The sequence below is a fragment of the Phyllopteryx taeniolatus genome, chromosome 6 (assembly GCF_024500385.1).
Source record: "Phyllopteryx taeniolatus isolate TA_2022b chromosome 6, UOR_Ptae_1.2, whole genome shotgun sequence".
Taxonomy (NCBI): Eukaryota; Metazoa; Chordata; class Actinopteri; order Syngnathiformes; family Syngnathidae; genus Phyllopteryx; species Phyllopteryx taeniolatus.
In genome coordinates, this window is record NC_084507.1 from 21,093,213 (window position 1) to 21,111,271 (window position 18,059).

The 18,059-nt window shown below is 40.3% G+C and overlaps 1 protein-coding gene across 7 annotated transcripts in view; it reads right to left on the bottom strand.

Annotated features, from left to right (window-relative positions):
- The window catches only part of sema6e (sema domain, transmembrane domain (TM), and cytoplasmic domain, (semaphorin) 6E), a 137,912-nt gene that overhangs the window by 100,354 nt on the left and 19,499 nt on the right, over positions 1–18,059 (bottom strand). For 3 of the 7 annotated variants that reach the window (XM_061775538.1, XM_061775533.1, XM_061775542.1), the window contains exon 2: positions 13,388–13,463. The exons of 2 other annotated variants lie outside the window; for them this stretch is intronic. The gene's annotated coding sequence lies outside the window, so the exon portion shown is untranslated. Of the gene's footprint in view, positions 1–10,779; positions 11,048–13,387; positions 13,464–18,059 lie in introns of all 7 variants that reach the window. 2 more of the 7 variants (XM_061775540.1, XM_061775537.1) reach the window with 1 other exon arrangement.

The following is an 18,059-nucleotide window of genomic DNA, read 5'->3' on the forward strand; positions in this document are numbered from 1 at the left end:
GTGAGTTTGTCATCGGTGCGCTAAATTTACTATACGTTTTTCACCTTGGTAATAACACCGGCCTGTAGCACAGCCGCAGCAGGTCAATAATCAAAAGGTGCGATAAGCGTGGCCCCTCGCACCCCCCACACGGTTGTGGAGGGCAGATGGAAGTTGGGAGGGGAGGGTTATGGAGGATTTGATGCAAGTGGAGTCAACACTTGCTATATTGCAGTTCATTGTTCGCACCACAGCTATATGGGAATTTTTCAAAGCAAGGTTTTTCATGGGTTTTTACAGTATACTGTGTATATATATATAAAGTCTGGATTTAGGGTAGCGCACCTTCATGTAGTACCATAACATGCCGCAACATGCCAGGCGGCACTGAGGTTTATTGAGAGAGATGCGGCGTGCTTCATTGCAAGAAGAGGCAGAGAAAGACCCCAACAAAGCTCCAGTAATAGTCTCTTCATTCACACAGAGCAGAGATAATATACTGTATGTCTGTGAGTATAGGGCTTGGGATGAGTCATCATCGTGGGCATATTCGACATGTTGGATGCTAGACAAACAGCTCGAAGCAAGCAAGCTTTGACTCTTATTTGGAGGACTGCGGAAGAGAGTTTTCATTTCCTCAAAGTGATGGTATATGATAATCTCTTTTTCCGATTTGGATACATTTGAAAGTAATTAATCAAAACAAAGGAATTTTTTTTTCTTAAATCATTAAAGATATATAAATTATAAAATAAATTACAACTAGACTAAATGTAAAATTAAAAAAAAATGGATATACAACTACAAATGATTATTAAAAATATAAATGCATCCAAGTGTGAAGCGGAGGTCCACCGGCAGATGTTCCCCCTCGCCTCAGACTAGACGACCCACCAAATTTAAGCATATCACTAAGCGATGAAAAATAAACTAACAAGGATTGCTGTGATGACTTTATTCATAGTTACTTCACTGTTACTATATTTCCATACCCATGTTGCCGTTAAAAGTGTTCCTTGTGTTTCCGACTCGTCTTGAATATTTGGACTTAGGGAGAGGAATCACTGTTAGTAGGCAGTATCCAATTTATAATATTATAACGCAAACAATATTACAATACTGTCAAATTGGCGAACAGAATTTGTCAATGGAGTTTGTTATTGTGAGCGTAGCATGATTATTGCTGCAACAATACTACTGTTTTGGAGGCATACAAATGTAATATACTGTATGTTTGAAGAGGTCTTTCACAAAGACCTGTGGGAAGACACAAAAACAACTAAAGCCTATGGAGAAGGACTCGGCTCGCAAGAAAAAGAAAGTTCTGTTCTGCTGTGTGCGCCACTCCGCTCCACCTGTACTGGAGCAGTTCTGCAATTCATAAAACGATAAAATTGAACAGTGATATTTCAATATCGTTACATCCCTATTAAATAATGATACAGTGGACCCCGCGCGGATTCACCTTTGCAGATTTAAAACTAAATAAATAAAAAATAAAATAATTTCAAAAAAGAAATAGAATTGGCGGGAGCGGTACCTTCCAGTTTTTCACGGAAACCGCCTCTTGGCTGTATTCTTCCACTTGATTTTTTTCGTGAGAAAAAAAGAAAAAACAAAAACTTGCATGGTAATTATAATGGACGTCAATTATTTCCTATCCCCACAAATAGCTGGGACCCCTGTATAGCTTATATAATGAAACATTATAAAATAAAAATTAATACATTAAATTGTAACTTAGAAAGTGCAAATTGATTACTTTAATTCTAAATTATTAAATACCAAAAACAAAAAAGAAATTAAGAATTATAAAATAAATGGAATAATAATTTAAAATAACTAAAATGAAGTAAAAGTTAAAATGTAAAAAAAAAATACTGTAAAAGTAATACTACTAAGAAATCTATAGGCCCCCTTTCAAATAAACACTTGTCAAACAATGTTTAAACTCATCACGTTGATGTCAGAAGACTAATATGAGCTCAGGAGTTTGGACAGCTCGACAGGAAGGGCGGAAAACGTTCCTCAGGAAGCTGTCGGACATCAGCTTTGATTTCATGCAGTGTCAGAGAAAGCGGCTGGTGAAAAACCTCCAATTTGCACGCCGCTCTTCTCCTCTATCATCATCTCAGTCTCCCCGTCCTCCCCTACCAATCATAGCGACTTAGCCACGGCGGATAACGGCAGGAAGATTGTCAGTAATGACGCTTCTGCCGGTTGTGGCGCTGACCAAACTTCCTGGAGCGTCTTGTTTTGCCGATAATTACCAGAATGGCGGTGTAAGTGCCTGGAAAGAGCTGAGCGGGCCTTCGTCTCGTGGCGACCTTTTCACAAGATGGACTTGAAAGACGTGCACAGAACAGAGTAGTGAAGAAAAACAAGGATGACATGGAAATCGTGTGGAGTCATCAGTAAGGAGGAAGGTGAAGAGGGCGAGCTCTGAAAATAACTATTGTATTTTCAATTTGTCATTGACCATCAGTCCAGTATACAAGGTTCAAATTTGGTAGGAATCGGACATAACTGAAGTTAGTCTGGAAATGGGCAAAATGAGCCTAAAATATCAGTTTCAAACCAAAATGGCAGACTTCCTGTGTCTTTTGGGGCATGGCTTCTTGAGACTTTTGTATCAGTCTATTTATGGTAGGCTGCCCTACCAAATTTCAAAATGCCAAGTCAAATTGGCTTCAGGGGCTGAATTATTCAAAGAAAAACATGGGCCAAAATATTTCAATTTCAAACCAAAATGCCACCTCCCTGTCTGTCTTGATACTTTTTTGTAGGTTTACTCATGATAGACATTTCTATTAAATTTCACATGGCTAAGTCAAATTGGCTTCTGGGGCTAAATTGTTCGAAAAACATGGGTGAGGACCCCTGGACCAAAAATGACCTTAAAATAGTCAATTCAAAGCCAAATGGCAGACTTCCTGTGTCTTTTGGCGCATGGCTTCTTGAGACTTTTTTGTGTGGGGCTACTGATGAAAGACATCCTTCTGGGGCTGAATTCACAAAAATGAAAATTCAAAACTGCTGCAAGGAGTTATCCAATTCCATCGCCATCCTTTACCCAAAAGCAATTACAAAAACTCATTTGTATTTTATTTTATTTTGTAATTTGTTCTCCTCCATCTGTCTACTGTCTAGTATACGTGGTTCAAATTTGATAGCAAATGAGCCGTAATCAAATTAGTCTTTTCCAGGAAGGCCTTGAAAGACAGGAGCAGAGCTGAGAAGTGACGAACGAGGATGAGGTGGAATTGGGTTGCAGTTGGGAGTCACCAGGAAGGTGGAGGGAGCAAGAAGAGAACGAGATGACAGCATATTCACAAAATTACTGTTGTCTGCTTAATTCAAAACTAGCATGGGAGAAAAATCAATAAATAAATGAAAAAAATAGAGAAAAGTTACAAACATCACTGACTCATGATTTAAGCCAAAATTTCAAAAGCTAACCCCATCTTGAAAACCAAACTTTAAACGCTATCTTCAGCTTGAAACCATAACCCCAGTTTGAAACTAATCTGAGCGCATAACCGCTGTTTCAAACCCTACTTTGAAACCCTCACACTCGTTTGAAACGCCACTTTAAAACCCTAATCCTTTTAACCATAACCATCCCCTGAAACTCTAATTTGAAACCTTAACGCTAATATGAAATCAGAACACTGACTTTAAAACCCTAATAGTACTTTGACATCTTACTTTGGAACGCGAACAACAGTGCAAAACCCTACTACTGAAACACTAACCTTATCTTGAAATCCTACTTTGAAATGCTAACCTTGGCTTGAAACCGTACTTGAAAACTTTGACCCTGTTTTGACATCTCACTTTGAAATGCTAACCCCAGCTTGAAACCTTACTTTGAAACTCTTAACTCGGTCAGATTTTGGCTATGGTAATTGTAGACCTCTGCTAATTGCTCAAAACGAAACTGCCATTGAAACAGGAGTTCCGTACTAAAAATCATGATAAATGGCTGCATTTCCCGATAAATGATGAAGGGAATGCGTTGCTATGGTTTTGTTTGTTGTTGCAATTAAACAAAGAGCGTATTTCATCATCAGGCTGCTAGCAGCACTTAAGCGCGTTGGACTGGGCAATTAATGCTGCAATCTGCTTTAATGCCTCGCCGGGGGAACCAGTAAACACTGCTTATGGCCACTCGCAATCATGGAAGAGGGGAAGCGTTGGGATGAGGAGGGGGCAGGTGTCGCCAGGGCAACTGCCAAATCGTGGTTACAACGTGGCTAATGGCTACGCTAATGATCAATAGCAACCGGCAGCTTTCTGGTCGCCGAAAGTATACAAACGATAGTTTCCTCATCAAATGTGCTGCTTTGTACACAAATGGCAGTGCAGTACTATAGTGGTTTTTAGGTTTAGGGTTCCAAGCTCAGCTCTAGTCTTCCTGGGTGGAATATGTATGTTAGGCTTCATCCATCCATCCATTTTCTGAGCCGCTTCTCCTCACTAGGGTCGCGGGCGTGCTGGAGCCTATCCCAGCTGTCATCGGGCAGGAGGCGGGGTACACCCTGAACTGGTTGCCAGCCAATCGCAGGGCACATAGGAACAAACAACCATTCGCACTCACAGTCATGCCTACGGGCAATTTAGAGTCTCCAATTCATGCATGTTTTTGGGATGTGGGAGGAAACCGGAGTGCTCAGAGAAAACCCACGCAGGCACGGGGAGAACATGCAAACTCCACACAGGCGGGGCCGGGGATTGAACCCGGGTCCTCAGAACTGTGAGGCTGACGCTCTAACCAGTCATCCACCGTGCCGCGTTAGGCTTCATTGAAGACTCAATTGTCCATAGATGTGAATGCTTGTCTGTATGTGTCCTGATATCGGCTTGCCACCAATCCATTGATTGTCTATGTGTGCCCTGACACTTGGTATTCAGTCCGTTGTTTGTCTACATGTGTCCTGACATTGACTGCCGACCAGTCCGTTGTTTCCCTATATGTGCCCTGACACTGGTTAGCGACTGGACTGTCTATCTAATTGACATTGGCTGAAGACCAGTCCATTGTTTACCCATGTGCATCCTGACATCTCCTAGTGACCAGTCTTTGTCTATAGCTTGCCTGCCATGGACTAGCAACCAGTCAGTTGTTTCTCTGTGTGCACTGACTTTGGCTAGCGATCAGTTCAGTGTTAGTCTATCGGAAATTGGCTGGAGACCAGTCCGTTGTTTCTCTTATTTATATGTGCCCTGACATTGTCTGGTGATAAAGGGTGTACCAAATGTTCCAGAAAAATGGGTGAACGGTAACTGTCTTTTGTTTTAACATTTCATCAGCATGCTAATTGGCACTAGCAGCACATAACCATGTCTGCAACAATTCGTTAGACTAATAGCATAGGTGCCTATGAATTTGAATGTGTTCAGAAAACTAGAAAAAAAAAATTTGGTAAGTTAAAATGACATTGGCACTTATGCTATTAGGCTCACAAATTGTTTACACTCAACATCAATCAGCAATTTAAAAAGAACCAAACCAGGCTCAGCCACCGCCTACACGCTTTCAACACTGTGCTTATTGCCAGCTTTATGCTTTTCCCCCCCTGCCATACTTCAAGCAACAAAAACTGTGGGGGGGGGGGGACTAAAAAAAAAACAAAAAAAAAAACTTGTAAAAGAAGCACGACAACGATGGCATCGGAGCGTCTTGAGTTAGCGGTGCCGCTAATGAACGCAAAGAGAGACAGCTGCTAGATGACAATCCTGCCTTAAGCACAGGTTGGCCACACAGCTGGTGCTCAATTCAACATTCGTCAGTGGTGAAAGTTAAATAGGAGTCACGAAAATGAATGTTTCACATTTTATCCAAGCTTACCACACATGGCTTGGTCATGGTGTCATTGTTGATGTACAGTACTCATCGTAGGAGAGTCTCTTTCATGAGCCGCGGGGAATTAACGTGCTTCCCAGTTCCAAATTTGTAGCAAAGGTGAACGGCTTGACAAACAAACTAAGACTTTGTCAACAGCATTTTAAGTGAAAAATTGAAACTATTTGTGGACACATTGTTCAGTCCCGACGGTCCGTTTTATCCGATATCCATTATATTGGCGTGCGTTTTAGAGGTTTCACTGTACTTATTTCCTTCTTCCTTTAACACTCCAGTCCTTCATTCCGTTTTTCCTTGCTCCTTCCCTTCCATACATCTTTGTTTCCTTCGTCAATCCATCCTTTTTTGTTGTCCTTCCTTCTTTTCATTCATCAGTTTCCTGCATCCTTCCATCTTTCCTTGATCCCTTCCTTCCTTACGCCCTTGTTTCCTTCCTTCCTTCATTTTTCTTTACGCCCTTCCTTCCATACATCTTTGTTTCCTTTGTCCATCCATCCTTTTTTGTTGTCCTTCCTTCATCAGTTTCCTGCATCCTTCCATCTTTCCTTGATCCCTTCCTTACGCCCTTGTTTCCTTCCTTCATTCATTTTTTCTTTACACCCTTTCTTCCTTCCCTCATTCAATCCTAGCCTTCATTCCATACACCTGCTTTTCCTTAAATACTGTCCTTCCTTTCTTGCTCCTTTACTTCCTTTCATACATACGTTTCCTTCTTTCCACACATTCTTGTTCCGTTGCTATCTTCCTCCAACCTGCCTTATTTTCCTCATCCATTTTTGTTACCTTCCTTTCATCCTTCAAATAAGTGAATTTAAAAAGTGAACAGTCGACCTACTTTTGGCCCACCTTGTATAGTAGATCTAAAAAATATCGGTGTGATAATTCAAGAGTGAAAGTGTTCTTTAAATGGTTTTGTGAGGAACGCGGCAGCCAAGGCAGAGCCTCCGCAGTCAATATAGCTTAAGAGAGCACAAAAGCTCTCAAAAACGTCACCTCAGAAAAGAAAAGGAAGAGGAGTAGGACTGAGGTGAATGGCAGAGTGGCGTTTGCAGGCTTGATTAGCATGCACCTCACTAAGACTCGTCCTTGGAGTCACTTTGAAGTGGTCCCGGCGAGGAGCTTTGAGCGCGCCACAATCTCTCAGCGGGGGATTAGCCTGGCACCCCCCAGAGGACCACGGCGGTGGCGCCATTTCCGCGTTTTTTAGGGTGTCAGCAGTTGGTTTGCGGTCACGAGTGCGGCGGATTAACAAGAACACTCACTCACTCACTTTTTTTTTTTCTCATCACGCCAATACAGAAGATTTACTGCACCTTGCTGACAACACAAAAAAACAAGCTCACAAGGGAAAGAGATAGCTTTTGACAAAACACACTACCTGCACTTTTTTACTACGGATTATACTCATACTGGTCTTAGAATAAAATCTTTTTTTTTTCTTCCAGCAGAAATCTAATTTTAATCAATTTTTTCTCCGTTCTACCGAATGCATGCCATTTGCGACAGAAGAACTTCAAAATTCTAAAGCGAATTCTAAAAAGATTTGATAAAAGCCCTTTTTAAAATACATTTTTTTGTATTAAGCAAAGGGTCCTGCACATTGTTCTCATCAGAATTTCTTAAACAGAAATCCTATTTTAATAGATGCTCTTTCTTCATTCCACCAAATTGATGCCTTTTTCTGTTATGTAAAAACAACTAAATACATTTTTGTATTACGCAAAGATTAATTCAAACTACTTTGAACACTGGAAAAATATTTTCAGGGGCAAGCATTTGTTGCCTGTCCTTGCTTCCTAAAATATGATTACCATGAAATAATTGAAATCGTTTCGATGTGTTATTTTTACATAGTCGTTACTCTTAATTCCAAATATACTCTTTCCCCCCCCCCCCTTTCGAAAATATATTCGTTTAAATCCAGACTTTTGTTGTGTTTTTAGTTTTTAGTCTGCTTATCCTAACACAGGCAAAGCAGAGGTACACTATTTTTCTGTATATTCAATATTTCAACTGACTACACAACTGTAAAACCAAATTATTTGGTTTTTAAAAAAATATATTTTGTTGAATCGTAATGTGCTTTGTGTCAACATGCCATTACCATAAATACCATGTGACCCTGTTTCATGTATTTGCAAATTCTATGCTTCAAAACTCACGTTACTTTCAGTCCTGTTACTTAAATAAGGAGCTTCAGTACAATAAAACTGAGATCAAAAGATGCCTGAGATGGGCCAATACACATCTGGAGTGGTTTCATGTGTGTATTATCAAATTTAAAGTAGAAAAAAAAAAAAAGACAAATGTGAAGTTTATTTTGCGAGTTACACAACCAAATGGCACCGATTCAGTGGAATGGCCCAGAAAAGGTTTCGCTTTTAGGTCCCCGCTCCATCTTTTGGCACAGCCTCACCTGTAGCACTCACAACAAGGCTATTTCGGCAAAATATTTTAGGCTAAGCAGCACATACCCTGGATCCAAACTTTGCAACGAGTGGCTCAATCACTACTTTCACAACATATAGAAAGGGCACCATGGCTTTGACAAATGCTCAGCGCCACGGACTCCGTGATTGCCTTCCACCGGGATCACTTCTTGTCATTGGGAACAGCGAGAACATGATTCCATTCATGTTGTCCGTTTGTCTCTCTTGAATTAAACTCACCTCAACCAACAGGGCAGCAGCATGGCTCAGGTGGAAGAGTGGTCACCTCCCAACCCAAACGTTGTGTGTACGATCCTCAGCCCCTGTGACCAATGCCCAAGTGTCCCTGCGCGAGATACTGAACCCCCAGTTGGTCCTGATGCAGCATCATCAGTAGGTGAATGACGAAACAGTTTTAAAGCGCTTTGAGTACCTTGAAGATAGAAAAGCGCTACACAAGTGAAAGCCCATTTACCATTTAACAGCAGAGCAAGGGCGTTGTGTCTACGCAAGAGCTACTCTTTGTTGCAATTTGAGTGACTCGCCACTTTTTGCGGTGTTACTGGAGACTTGAGGAGACAGACTCCCTCAAGAACTGGAAATGTTCACCACTTGCTAATTCAACCAAAGCCCCCATAAGGTGAGCACCCATAAAGATTCGATTGCATTTTCACTCAAACTGCTGAATAACACTTTGCAAACTAATTATATGCAATGTATACTGTATATGTAAATGCAAAGACATACAGTACATGTGCGTTAAAAGTTTAGAGAAGGTAAAACTAAGTACACTTGTCAATTTCTAAGTTCCTCCTAAGAATTCACCCAAAATCCCAACTTCTTGAGAGTAGTGCATGTAAACCTGTGAGGAGCACGTTTGGCTGAAGTCCAAACCTCGAGTGGGACGATGACAACTTGAAGGAGTCAAGTCAAGTCACGTCACGTCACGTCACGTGGACGCACAACATTTATTTTATTTTTTTAAGGCTCCCGCTATACGCCTCACACCTCCTTCTGTGTCACAAGGCCTCCCCACCACCACCAGCACATCCTCCTCCTCCCTGCTGTCCACTTCCCACCTCTTATCATCATCATCATCATCATCATCTCAACACCATCACTGTCACTACAGCCACAATAATTAATTGATTAATTAATAGCTGTCTGACAGTATTAATCAAAAGTGAGTTATCTTTGAGCAGGGTGTCCGCCAATCCTATTGAATTATGAAAATGAGGGCCTCAACTACTGACAGTGACAATCTTTAAATCCGCCATAAAAAACGTCACACAATTAGGGCTGTCAAAGTTATAGTTTTAACTCATGATCAATCACAAAAAAAGATTGCATTAATTAATGTATTAACTCAGATTAATCATTTATTTTGACCACGCTCTTTTACATTAACCGCAGATGGATATCAGAAATGCGGTACAGGTTGCTAAGGTCAGTGATCATGTCATTGCTTACGCCAGTGCAAAGATAAGTGTTTTGACTCAGACTGGTCTGCTCGGCGAAAATGCTTCAAGTCACCCCGAGGGGACTTTTTAAAAAAGCAAAAACCAACAAAAAAAGAAATAATCAAATAGGGAATTTGCATATAGCGCAGTGCTGAACTCTTTTCATCGAAGCACACATTTTAAAGATATCTAAAAGCGAAATGTGGTACTGTGTGTGAGATATAGTCGGTGCCTGTGGTGAATCGCAATTCATCAAAATTCAAAAGGGTTATTAATCTGATTTGAAAAAATTAATCAATTGACAGCCCTACACACAATACATCGTTTTCTTTCAAGAATAATTAATTTATAATTACTAAACTCCATCAATCAATTTACTTAGTTTTTCATTAATTTATTCAATTATAATTTTTTGTATTATTTTTGACATTATTAATTAGAGAAGCTCATCATTGGTTGTCTTGGAAAGTCCCCTATAACTGTCATCAATAATTAATGTAATTAGTATTTTTGGATTTCATACATTTGTGATAATTTTTGGGGGGGGGGGGGTTTAATACAATTGTGTCAAAACCAGATGCCAAGTCATTTAAATAGTCAAATATGGAAACGTGGAAAAATATTGCGCTCTCACCTAGTGGATGAGAGGTGTTAAATTTGAAATTTAATTTGAAGTGGCCTTACAAAGTCTTTCAGTTGACTAATTTGGCAGAGATTCTGTAAAGACAGAAGATTTGATTGGACACGTACCTAATCCAGTGACTGAGTTTGCACTTGCTACATCGAGTGAGCAATTTTATCTTTGAGCAGGCTGGATGGAGAATCTGATTATTTTGGTAATCGACGAGGCACTCTATTTGGTCGACTAATCGGATCATTTGTACCAATGGTTTCCAGGTATCCATGCTCAAAACAAAGTATTATCTGTATTTTATTAGGTCCTTCAAAGATATATTCTGTTCTGTGTGTATGCACTGAGGTTTGTGTCGTAGCATTAGCACGTACATAGCAGCACGTACGTGTGACAGGCTGTATTGACGCTTACCTTTTACGCTTTTCACATAATCACTTGCGTCGTACTTCTTGCAGAAACTTGGTGCTCGACGAATGACTCGTCGAGGAGCGGCCGCCTCCGTCACCGGGGCGTCTCGCTATGGTATGGGCAAGGCGAAGAGACTGGGTTTCTGCTGACTTCTACTGACTTGCAAACGGAAGTGGAGCAGGAAAACGTCCTCTCTGATTGGCTGTTGTCACGCACATTTCCACCATGTTTTATCGAGGAAATATGCACACAGCTGGTCACCGTGATCGACCTGAAATTTTTCACAATCACTTATCGCAATTATTTAATCTCCCAGCCCTAACCAAGGCACTGCTTTGCTATAAGGGCCTGACGAAGTAAACGTTCTCCCCTCACTTCAACATAGTTCCTTGGCACCTAAATGCCACAAGATGCCACCAAAGCAATACTTTGAAATTGTACAGGTCTTTGGCCTGAGCACAAAAACAGCGTTTTTTCAGTTAATCACTGCCAACCCTCCCAGTTAACATGGATATTTTACTTCTAAAGCCGTCAATGGCAGTAAATGTGTTAATAAGGGTACATAAGTCTTGAATTTGATTTCCTTAAAGCTTCAGACACCGTTGGAAGTGGTGAACCTAATAAACTGATGTTCCCATTTGTTGTTACTACCTTGATGTATTCTTTGTGTGTTGTGTTGTGAGTCAGTAAGTGAGTGAGTTGTCACAGTGAGGCAGTGTTGAAGGTCACAGCAGGCGGCATCCAGCCCGCCATCTGCTTGTCATCATCCCACGGGGCGACCTGTCATTGGCGTTCACTGACCTGCCGTGAGGACTGGTCGTACGGGTTTGTGATCATCGAGCGAGACGCTCACACTATAAAAAAAGCCGTTTGAGCATTTATTTCATATCGTTGATATGCAGCTTCAGGTCCATGTACTAGTACGTTCTCAGTGCACTAGTAGTACAACTATGGCACCTGGTAGAAATGTCTTACCAGCCCTGTTCCCTCTAAGCTGCGCGCATGCGGTATTACGCACTACTGACAATTTGCGTTGCGAACAAAACAAAACAAAACTGAATTAAAAATACAATTTGAAAATGTATTCTGTGATATGTTGCAATGCGAGTCAGTGAGTCACCAGTGACTAGCTACTTAAGCCAATAATGGAATTCACATACGCATTTACTCAGCTAAACAACGTCAAACCAAACTTACAACCATCCGCGCATGTGCAAATTGAGTTCCACTCGTGTTTATCTTTATTCAATATTTGACAGTTATATTCTCAGTTACCCCTGATACAACCCCAATTCCAATGAAGTTGGGACGTTGTGTTAAACAAATAAACAGAATACAATGCTTTGCAAATCACGTTCAACCTGTATTGAATTGAATACACTACAAAGACAAGATATTTAATGTTCAAACTGATAAACTAATATTTTTGGAGCAAATAATCATTAACTTAGAATGTTATGGCTGCAACACGTTCCAAAAAAAGCTGGGACTCTTTGGAACGCCACTCTCAAGCGCCACATTCAGCACAAAAGTTATTTGAAAGCTGTGGGAATTATAAGACGTAAGATGGGATATTGATCATTAAATACTGTCAAATACTGAAATGCAATAATGGTGTCATTATATACTGTGTTTTGCAGACAGAGACTCTCCCAGACCACAGTAGGACCCTCTCACCCAGTGCACAGCAGGACTCTTTCCCAGACAACAGTAGAAAATGTTTGCACCATTAAAACCTAAATTTGGAGAGGAAACATAAACATTGACATTTCTAACGTGCACAAATGCGTCATCCATCCATCAGGCGGAAGCAGCTACTGACTCTCTTGATTATCAACTAACAAAGCTAATACCTGTACATTAACTTTATAATCATCTTTCCTCTCAATCATAGGAGAAAAACTATCAATCCTTTGTGTACCATCATTTCGTAAACATGATGGCTTAATGGCTCAGCATGTTTTATCGTTGTGTGCGCTTCAATCTCAGGAACACAAACAGTCGCTATTCTGATAATGTCAATAATTTAATTATGTGAATGACTTGATGACATGCATTAGTCAACAGGGAACAGACTGCTTCTCTCTTATGCCTTACTTCACTTCCTCTTTTAAAAATACCACTATTCTCATAATACTGCATTGCCCCCCCCCCCCCCCCCCCCCCCCCAAAATAAATTTTAAAAGATTATATTTGGAACATTACCATTTTCATGGAAAAAAAATATGAAATTTTCCTTGTAGGAATCAGACTTTAATTTGGTAGTACAACGATTGTTTTTCTCTTTTCCGTGTCCCGAATGCTCCTTTGGTACAGTATAATGCAAATCAAGGAAAAGGATTATTTATTTAAAAGCACAAAACAAGGTATGCGCAACCTCTCTCAGACTTCTTTGTTCCTTTTTTCCTGCTGGATTTATCAGATTTCAACAACATGCTGTAACCATGAGTCGTCAAAGGACCGTGAGCATTTTTTTTTTTTTTTAAATGCATCTTCCTAAGAGAGTACAAAAGAGAATCAGTGTAGCGCACCAACACTGAGCTCAGCAAATCATACATTCCACCAGCGCTAATTACACACAATCCGCTTTTAAAACGCAATCACAGCGTACCTTAGCTCAGCTTAGCTTCGCATCCATCCATCCCCTGAGTTGGCCACAACAGCCAGAGGGGGCACAACGCAGAGTCCTGTGGCGGAACAATAACTTTAGGTCAGTGAATCTTTAAGCCTCTAACATGTCACAACAAAGATGCTGTTATTGTTTCATCATTTGACAGCAGCAATTAAGGCCTACTGTGGACGAAAAGGACTCAATTCGACAATTGCGAAACAATTACAGTCGGTGACTCTTTGCTGCACACCAACTATTTGGACAACACATATGTACCGACGACAGAAAAAAATGTGACCCATCATCAGGTTTTGAGGCACCACATACAATATACCGTACTGTATTATTTTTGATTCAACCACAAAAACATGGCACGATTTTCAAGCAAGAAGCGGATGGCCACAAAGAAGAGGAAACGGCAAGAATAAGGAGAGTGTGATATTTAAAGAGGAGTTGGAAATGACTGATCGCCCCATTCTCTGACCGCAAGACAACAAGGCTGTTGCTTAGGCCTGAGCACAAAGACAAGAGTGGTGATTTTATTTGATATTTGGTTTTAGCAAATAAATGCCAATAATTTGAATTCATAATTTGTACCGAACCACAAATATGCGGGGGTTCACTGTAACTTACTTTTTCATGCAACATGCAGATAGCTTCTGAATCAAATTCATGAACAGAGGTTCTACTGTAGTTTGCCTTCTTTTGGCGGGGGTGGGGATACATTTCACAAATGTAAGCAGCTGCCATAGCAGAGCTAAAAACGGGTGACAAACTTCCATTAACCTTTTTGGGAAGACTGCATCAGAAGCAGCGAGTCACAGGCAAAATGCACTGATGGAGGTTCTGACCTCAGCGGGAGCCAATTTCGAGTAGCACGGTGCGGAAGAGCACCATTGTTCGGATTAGCGAGCCCTAGCTGCTCGCCACATGCACACAGCGCGGCGCTTCAGGTTAAAAAAACGATGACACCCACCTGCTGGCGTGTCTCATTGAAGGGCGAACACCTCGTAACCAAAAACACAACACAACTACCTCTACAAGAATGCGCACACAGTGCAGTTCAACGTATAAATACAGCAAAGTCTGTTGACGCAGCATTTAGCTTTAAATTCAATTACCGGTAAATTTGCTATGAAGCACTAGGATTAAGAAAATATATTTTTGTCTGAGATAAAAAATATTTATTAAGTTGTATTTTACAAAATATATTTTTCATGAAGAAAAAGCATTGTTTTTCTAAGAAATTCAAAGTACTACCCAAGGGGAGAAAAAATAAGTATTTTGTCAAACTAAACTATTTTGTTGTACTGTATGTTTTTCAAAAATGTTGAAATCTTCAAAGAATTTATCACCATTTTTTTCCCCAGTTGTAATAGTTATAAGTTGTAATACAGTGGACCCCTGCTCATTACGGGGGATACGGACAGAGCCCAACCATGAATAGCGAATATTTGAAAAATATGCAACTGAATGGAAGATTGTGTCCAAAAGGAAAAAAAAACAGCAGAGTTAGCACGAACAACGGGATAAGTTACAAAAACATGTGCAAATAGGTGAATTTGCAAATGTGGAACCGTGAATATAGTGTATAACAATATTTATTTTATCTCTTACATCAGGGACATCAGGGACATCCCACGTCTGAGCTGCATAAAAATGAGCAGGGACGCATACAGTAAAATCAATCTGTGTCTGAGGATGCAATGTCATGGATTAGTATTCCAGCGTGGTGCTGGAAATTCGGCGTATGATTTCTTTTTATAAGACAGGGCTCGAGAGTGCGACTAATTTGGTCGCATGTGTGCCCTAATTTCTGGATGGTGTGGCCAAAAAGACAGAGCAAACGGGTCCACCTCTAATCTCTGCTCTAAACCAATCAGAGAGGGTGGGGTGGGACCCTCCCAAGCTCCCTCTGATTGGTTACGTGCGAGGCTGTGTGCATGAGCAGGTGCGTGCTTTTCAATGCGTTTTCTCGTGAAAAGCTTTCTGACAACATGCTGGTAGCTGTACAGCTATAGAAAGTTGTGCAGTATAAATGGAATGAGTTCCAAAGCCGATGTGGCAACATTTTGGATTCAGGCCAAATGAATGCGGCCATCCAGCTAACACCAATGAGCTGGTATGTCAAATGTTTATGGAGTTACAAAAAAGCCAACGTAAAACCTCAAATTGACAAAATCCATTTTAAACAACCGTCCCACCAAATTTCTTCAGCTGGGAACAAAAAAACATCTGTCAGCTTGCAATTATGGAACCCTTTGCCCAACAATACAAATCAAAACGTGACAGTGTATCTGGCGCACGGCTGCTCAAATTATAGAGTTACTCACTCGTGTAAGAGATGTAAAAGCAGCGTTTAAAGAAAGGCTGCAGACTTTTGAAAAGTAGTACAAATCTTGAATCAAAACAGGTTGCTATGCTCTACTTGTGCTGTTATTAATGTTGCTATACTTTGCACTTTTTCTTAACCAACTGGAAACTTGATTGGCAGTATATTGCCTGTTAAGGTACTTGTGTATCATGTTAATCTGTGACAACTGTTTGTTTGTTCAATTGCATTTTTTGTAAACAAAATCCGTGTGTGTGTTTTTTTATATTGTTTAGTTATCCAAGATATTTTATTTATTGCTCTACATTACAATGCAAATGTTCAATATATTCTGAGTTAACTGTTCTTAAAAAGGTACTTGAATTATTATGCTCTACTATCACTATCAGTGGCATAATAAACAATGACACTAACGTTTGTCGTGACAGTCTTTGGGAAAATATATCGTCCTAAAAAAAAATATATATATACAAAATTAAAAACAAACAATATATTGAGAGTGAGAGAAATGGATAAAAAATATTGTACAAACAATATACAAAAAATAGAGTAACAACTGTAATAAAAATCTGCACTACAGGGGGACAGCGAAGCAAGAACCGTGACATAGCCTAGGATTACTGTATCTGTATTCCGTGATGATAAATTACAGGGATTCATTGTTCCAGGGCTGGAACTTATTGTTTTCAGACATGGGCATCCAGGGACACGCATACTGTAGTTTTAAGTGTAAAATGACCTTTGTACCTTGACTTGTGGGTGCCCCCAATTTACAAGTTTTCCGAGTTAGTCTGTCGGTCGATTATTTTGGTTTACGTGCAAGTGTATGGGCGTGAATATTGGTCTGCAACAGCTGCTTGCAAGTGTTCCCATTTTATATTTGTGTGTTCCACTGTCTCGTTCAATGAACGGCTGAAAGTCTTTACACCTGCTCATAAGATTTTGGCTCAACATAAAGACTGACCAAGCATAACATGAAAAACTCATAAATTGAGGTCAAAGTACCACTGTATTAGATTTTTTTTTTCCCCCCTCAACAAAAATGTACTTTATTTGGTCTGCATTTTAAAGTCAATTTTACGAGAATAAAGTCAACATTTAAAGGAAAAAAAAATCCTTATCTTCTAAAGATAAAAGGCCTGCTGGGATGTTGCCAGATCGACTTTCAAATGACGAGAAGCTTCTGGAAGCGGCGACTTGAGTTTCCAGTCAACGAAGAAGCACATGGAGCCGATTTTGAGTACGAGCTTTGTAGCGGAACCAAGAAGCGCTTCCTCGACTCGAAACCCACCGGGATTCGCTCGCTCTCGTCATCCATCACGGCCTGCTCTGTGTCATCCCGACATCCCTGCCAAAAAGCTTCCAAACCACAACTTGGGAGCGCTGCAAAGAGAGAGGAATTGGAGCAGAGATTTGCTTGATTGGATCCGGATGTTTTGAGTCAGGGATCGTGGTCACGTGACCTCGCCGCATCAGCTGACTTTAGCTACACAACCACTGACTCGTCAGGTCACTGTGATCGATTTGCCATTTCTTGTACCAAAAATGTGCATTTCCCATCCTATTACATGCTTATTAGTGGAAGCTTAGCGGCTGTTTGGAGGTTTTAACAATCCCGGCAGGAAGATTTCAATGATCATGTGAGCTCAGCCCTGCAGGAGGTCTGATGGTGGATCTTTTGCTGCTTAAGACAATTCTATGAATCCACTGAAAGGCTTCTCTACTGCTTTTTACTCATATGGCAGCTGAACATTGGCGTGAACCCCGTTTCTCACGAGGGCTAAGTTCTAGACAGACTGTCGATAGGTGAAAATCTGCGATATAGGGGTAAAATATGTTTTTATACAGTTTTACTCCTCCAACAAACTTAAAACAGATTTAAATGTATTGAAACGCACTAAAGTTCCTTCCTGTTGTCACTCGCTTGCTGTCAAGAAATGGGAGACAATCAAATAATATCACTTTGAAACAAGACTAAATATTAGCCAAAGTGTGCTTGCTTCAAGCTTTTTCATTAGTCAATCCCAGTTTAAGTTTAGCGTAAAACTGATACATAAAACAAGAGAATTAAACATATTACAATGCAAAAATGTTTTGTCTTACAAAAAGTCAGCTAGCTTAATGCTAATATAATGTAACATTTCATTGCCAGGTTAATTAGCATAGGTATTATGGTAATTATAAATCGTCAAGCCCCTGTCCACACGCTAAAGTAAAATGGTTGCATATCGCCTCAAAAAAAAAAGCTTAAATGTAACGGACAATTGGCTATATCGGACGACCACCCCCGCCTATTAATCTGTTCTATCGAGGTTCCAATTGTATTACACAGTTCTCAGT